The following is a 6,465-nucleotide window of genomic DNA, read 5'->3' on the forward strand; positions in this document are numbered from 1 at the left end:
ACAGCAATCTCTAACGAATTCTGTTGATGTCTAACGCGTTTGTGTGGACCATGGAGTTATTAGAAAATGGGTTTGGTGGTCCTATAATGCGCGCTATCTTTTACACCGTGCTAACAGGGTATAAGTATCAGAAAATACCATGAATCGATAGAGTCAGTAGAAGTCCATAACGTAGGAGAATCATGACGAATGATGGAGAATCATGGAGAATCTGCGTTGTATGATATGGTTAACACCGTGATCTGATGAGCTTTGAAGTGAGATATACACTGTGCTGCCACTTTATTAGGTACACCTACCTAGTAGCGTGTTGAGCCTCCTTTGACCTTCAAAACAGCCTGAATTCGTCTAGGCATGAATTGAACAAGATGCTGAAAACGTTGTGCAGGAATGGAGTACCATGCAGATATGAGTGTGTCACGCAGTTCCTTGAGATTCGTCGGACGTGTAGACCTGCAGCGAACAGCACTTTCCATCTCATCCCAAAGATGTTCAATAGGATTGAGATCCAGGGATTAAGCGGGCCACTGCAGCAAAGAAAAGTCATTGTCATGTTCCTGGAACTATTCCATAGTGATTCGGGATTTGTGCACCGGCGCTTTATCCTGCTGGAAGTGACCAACTGACTGATGATAAACTGTCAACATGAACAGATGCCCTTGGTCATCAACGATGTTTAGGTATGATGTGGAATTCAGACGTGAATCTATGGATATCAATGAACCCAGCGTGTGCCAAGAAAACATTCCCTACACCATAACACTGCCCCCACCACCTTGCCCAGTAGTCGTCAGACATGATGGGTCCATGGATTCATGTGGTTTTCGCCAAATTCTGAGTCTTCCAATCCTCGATAGTCTAGTACTGGCGTTACTGTGCCCACAGGAGGCGTGCTCTTTTGTTCTTCATTGATAACAAAGGTACGCGATGTGGCCGTCGGCTGTTGTAGCCCATTCGCGACAAAGTGCGACTAGTGGTCCGTTGCGATATTTTGTTCTGCGCGCCAAGGTTGTATTCGGCCACATTGCGACATTGTGGCCCGTCTGTTTGCTTGCACAATTCCAATTCTAGCCATCCTCCTTTGATCTCTCATCAAGAAGCGATTTTCTTCCACAGGAGTGCCGTCGAGAGGATGTTTTCTGTTCGTTGCACCATTCTTGATACACCCTTGAAACGGTGGTGCGTGAAAAGTTCAGGAGAAATGCCGTTTCAGAGATGCTTTGTCCAGCACGTCTTGCAACTACTACCATGCCACGTTCGAGGTCATTTGACTTGCAACGTTATGGGACAAAACATTTGTATTCACAGCAGGGGTGTACCTTATAAAGTGACAGCCCAGTGTATATTATTAAAAGTCCTTCGGATCGGATGATTCTACACTATCAGAATTTTCTTGCAGAGATGTACTCAGTTCCTCCATTGTTTTGCTCAAAGGAGATTGCTGTAGTGTACTGTGTCTGGACACTGAGGACCTCTTTTTCCCCTCTTAGCCAAATAGTCAAGTTGAAAAGCCTGTCAAAGGTATGGAACCGTAACCATCCCAGTTACGAAACTTTCTGTATGCTCAACGGTGGAAAATGGCGTTTCTTGACCTTCGGGGGGGGACTTAACACGTTAATTGGTAGATGTTCATATTTCGCCTGCTGGAAGGACTAGACCATGGATGGGAAAGTGCCACCTGGATAATAAAACTAATCGTAACAGTCTTCAGGGGACCACATTATGAAGTGGTTGGTGGATATTTTTTTCATATCCTTGAAAAGATATTGGCAATTGCTGCCATGTGTGATAGAGAGTGGTGGATTTTGAAATTGATGTCACTGTAGCCTAGCAGCTAAAAATAAAGACAAACAGCTAACGGCAGTGTCCCTTTTAATATTTTCCCAACAGGTTATTACATGTCAACAATTGTTTTCCATTTTCTATATACAGGGAGATCTTCTCTACATATGTTGTGTATTTTTCTCAATCTGCAGAAATATAAAAGTGATACAAATTATTTATTATACAGTTCATTTCATGCCAAGATATAGCGCAATTGTACTGGACGTATATTTAATACAGGTTGCTTGCTCAACCACACCACACACGAAAAAGAGATAGATAGATAGAGAAAAAGAGTGGAACTGAATGAACTATGTTTTTTTTTTCTTTTTTTTTTTTCTGCAAACTGGACCAAACAGAAGGTTTTTTCACAACATCACTACTTTTTTTTTTCTTTATTATTATTATTATTTATTTATTTATTTTTTTACATTAAGTTTTGCGTTGGCATTTATGTTAAATTCCAAAAACACTTGGAACCTCTTCATCTTCAAAATATGGTAACTCACAAACAAACCAACCAACCAACCAACCAACCAACCATTTCCAGGCTTACAAAAAGAGAAATCACATCTTTGCTCTTGCGCAGAAAGTACTTCCCCCACCCCCCCAAAACATCTCAAAGACAAGAGGCGATATAAACAGATTATTTCTACTCTTGTTTTTTTTTTTTTAAAGAAACATTTCTTAAGAAAGCTTAAATTACAGAAAGCACAGAAAGTATAAAAAGAAACATACCCGTATGTAAGCAAACTTCACAATGAGCATAAATTTTTTCTACAGCTTCGAAGAACTGATAACCATACAATCATTTCAAAATGGAAGCAATTAATTACACTGCATATATTTTCAGTATAATCAGGTTTTATGTACTCATAATAAAATATTAATTAGTGTATGTACACAAATGTACATTGTGTACATTTTGTACACAATGTAGTACAAAAAATGCCTACTTTTTTATTTTATTCAGACAAGCGTAACAATCATAGATATTCGGGTGATTATATATATATTATATGCATATACTTTCTTTCTTTCTTTTTTTTTTTCTTCTTCAGTACTACACACTGATCGTAGAATAACAAATAGAAAAAATGAATATCATTTTAACCACCATTTTATTAAAAACAAAACTTTATTTGCTTTATTGTATGAAGCCAACCATACATTATATATTTTTCATATATACATAACATATAATTTTTATTTTAAAAGATAAAATGTACAAATACAGGGCCGGTTTTCTGTCTCAAAAACACGATGGTTAAATTTAAAAAAAAAATTTAATTGGGAATAATCGAGTAATTAGTAAATTATGGATTGATAGGTGGTAATTTGATGTTCATTTTTAGTTGTTTTAAAATTTGTTAGTTAATAAATATTAACGTAAATCGAAACAGCTTTAAAAGCTACGTGCCAAACGTGGATGGGTTGAAGGAAGGGAGGAGAGAATTGACTCTTAATTTAGTATTGCGCTCTGGTTAATTTTACTAATTTGTTTAGGAATTAATTATATGGTTTCTTTAAAATAAAAAACGATATATAAAATTTATTATTTAATAAACTTTGAATTAAATTATATTGTTTCACACTGGGTTCATAAACTTTTAACGCGCAGTAAACCGGTCCTGCATAATTCACAAAAGAAAGTACAGTAAATGTACTGAAAAAGGTTTCTATATTTCAGTTTTTTTCTTCTTTTTTCTTACACTTACTCATAAAGTTGTACTATTTTGATTTCATTTACACACAACCGATAATTCTGTATATGGACGGCTTCCATATTAATTCTTTACACTAGCGATTCTGCTGCCATCTGGTGCTCATGAAGTGTGTTATTTTTGTGCAAATTAAAACAAGTGATCCCCAAGTACAGGAAACAATTTATTTTTAAATGAATTTTTAACAGAATAAAGCTTGTACTTGGGCTTTTTGGCATTCGTTTTTTTTTAAGAAATATAAGAACCATATATAAAAATGTTGAATTAATTCAACTTTAATAAACTGGACGCTATTTTTAACGATATTTCTCTTATTTTTGTAAGAATGGTACGGTTTCGAATACTGGTGTTTGTCTTTAGGACTGACACCGGAAGACTTTCTCGAAAGGAAATAAAACGAAAGAAAAAAACTTCCCACAATAGAATCCTTAGAATAAAGATGGTTTCATAACACAGCTTCGCAGATCGACTGTCAATTAAAAGGGTCTATTAGCAATCTCCAAAAGCCCCGATTATACTGCAATGCCCTTAAAAGGTTAATAACCCCTAGAGCGTGGAGTTAAGTTGGTTAATTCGGTGACTAATTCTGTCTCCATCGCAGAGTTCTCACCACATTTGCACTAGTAATCTACTTTGAAAAATTTATTGAAAGCTAAAAATACCTCAAATTTCTGGATTCTGTTTCCCACAGTTATGCAAATTAGTTTTAGTTTGCATAAGGTAGCTGTGCCTAGAAAGGAAGCTCCAGTCCTTTTACTCAACTCATATCATTTCCCCTTGAGGTAGGGCTCCACCATTTTTGTTCCATAGCTAACCCCGCCACGTTAATAGTTATATTAAAATTAACTTGAATATAAAATAGATGGAAAGGAAAATTTTTAATTTTCATTTGATCACAAAAATAAAGTTGCATTTGTTCACTTTGAAAGTTAAGGTTACATTCCAATGAATCTACGTAATCCAGGCTAAGTAGGTAACTGTGGTCAGGAAGTGACCGAATAGTTAAAGACTTTTTAAATTTTAAAGTTACTTTTATATCTGGATACATGTATCAGAACCTGTTTACATTTTGAGATACCAATTACCTGTTAAAACCAAAAAATTGAAGAACCAAATTTAGGTGTATCATTGGACGAGAAAATCTTCCTGTTCAGGTGAATCATCGGACGAGGAAATCTTCCTGTTCAAGTGCGTCATCGGACGAGGAAATCTTCCTGTTCAGGTGTATCATTGGACGAGGAAAAAATAAGTAAATTTATTTCTTATATTCATTCAGATGCATTAGTTAGATGGTTCTGCATCAATAAATGCACAAAAATAAAAGGGCAGTTGGAATTATAGAGGGTTTGAATTAGTGAGGTTTTCTGTTACTGTATATCCACTTTTGTACAACGATTGTTGGAATGAAAACTGAACTGAACCAGGGCATGTGCCACTTCTGCGACTTTGGTGTATATGGTAAAGGCAGCATCTACAAAATGCTTTTAGAAATGAAGTATCTCTACAATTTCATACAAGTTCTGATACACGTGTTCAGATGTAAAGGTAGCTTGAGGTCAACTGAAACAGAATGAGACTGACAAACGTATATACCATGTTCTTTTGTCCAATGATGATTGTTATTAAGATGGTTGTACCAAAACAAATGCCTGTTGGTCCACTAGTCGCTTATGGATGATTTTTTTAGTGATACTTTGGGTACTTAAAAAATAATCCTTAAACCTGCCATGCAGTTCACAACGAATCTTATATTTTCACTCTCAAGACGATTAGGAGGGCATCCAAAAGAAGGATCAGAATAAAAATATTGATTCCACCATGATTCAATATGACAAAGTGGTCCTCACGTGTCTTTTTCCCAGGCTGCAGTACTGTATGTTTCGGCAAGAGAGCAGATCGATGAATTTTACCAAATTGGATTTCAGCATGGATTGAGCTACGGACCATGCATGTTCCAGGCGATGAGGACTGTTTTGAAGATCAGAATATAAACAAATGACGGTCATAAAAATGTTTGGAAAACATGAACCGGGTAAATATTGTATTTTAGGAATTATAAACCATCAGTCCATTACTTTCGGTACAACCCTTGTATTACCATTAGTTTAAAATTCAAATTTTGGACCTGACCAATTTCACGAAGTTCCTTGACTAAAGTTTACGATCAAAAAATCCCATTAATGTAATCAAAATGTCTTTGAGTTATTCAGTAATCATGTATTAAAATATATAATGCTCATATCTGAACGGAAAAATAATCCATGTTTGGTATCATTTGGCTCAGCGATTTCATATGGACAGCTGTATTTTCTCATTGGCTCTTAATGGTTGTGTGACCAACATATATTACATAGAGACCCAATAGGCCAACCATCTACAGGATTGCCTTCCACCCACTCTTTTCACAGTAAATGGAGCTTGGCATTCAGGTATGTAAAATTAATTCAGAATTAACAGAATCAGAATTGAGTTACATTCAAACGAATGCTGGAAGAACTCTAACTAACTGTCGGGTGAAACTCATTTAACACTCTTTGGAAGTTACAAAACCTTAGAATTACTTATATCGTTCCCCAAAGAAGTCCCCTTTTCGAAGCATTTATTCATTTGTGACTACCTAATGTTTCTTCTCAGAGGTTCTCCAGTGAGTCTTTCTTTGAACAAACTGCAGCACGGGAAGAAAGGGGAAGAGGGCGTGGAATAACAATACAATTGAGGGACATTTCTTTTCATATTGTTCCCTGTGCGACTCACTCGCCACTGCATTAGTACCCGTGTTAAGAATGAAGGGATGAGATGTCAGATGCGCTTGAACAACAATCTAACATCCTCTTACATGAAGTTAGCGTCACGTGGGGAATATATATTGCATACGCTGAAAAAAGGTGCCGTCGCATTAACCATTAGCGACACCAGG

The sequence above is a fragment of the Mastigoproctus giganteus genome, chromosome 1, assembly GCF_048544385.1.
Source record: "Mastigoproctus giganteus isolate SK-2022 chromosome 1, ASM4854438v1, whole genome shotgun sequence".
NCBI classification, from domain to species: domain Eukaryota; kingdom Metazoa; phylum Arthropoda; class Arachnida; order Uropygi; family Thelyphonidae; genus Mastigoproctus; species Mastigoproctus giganteus.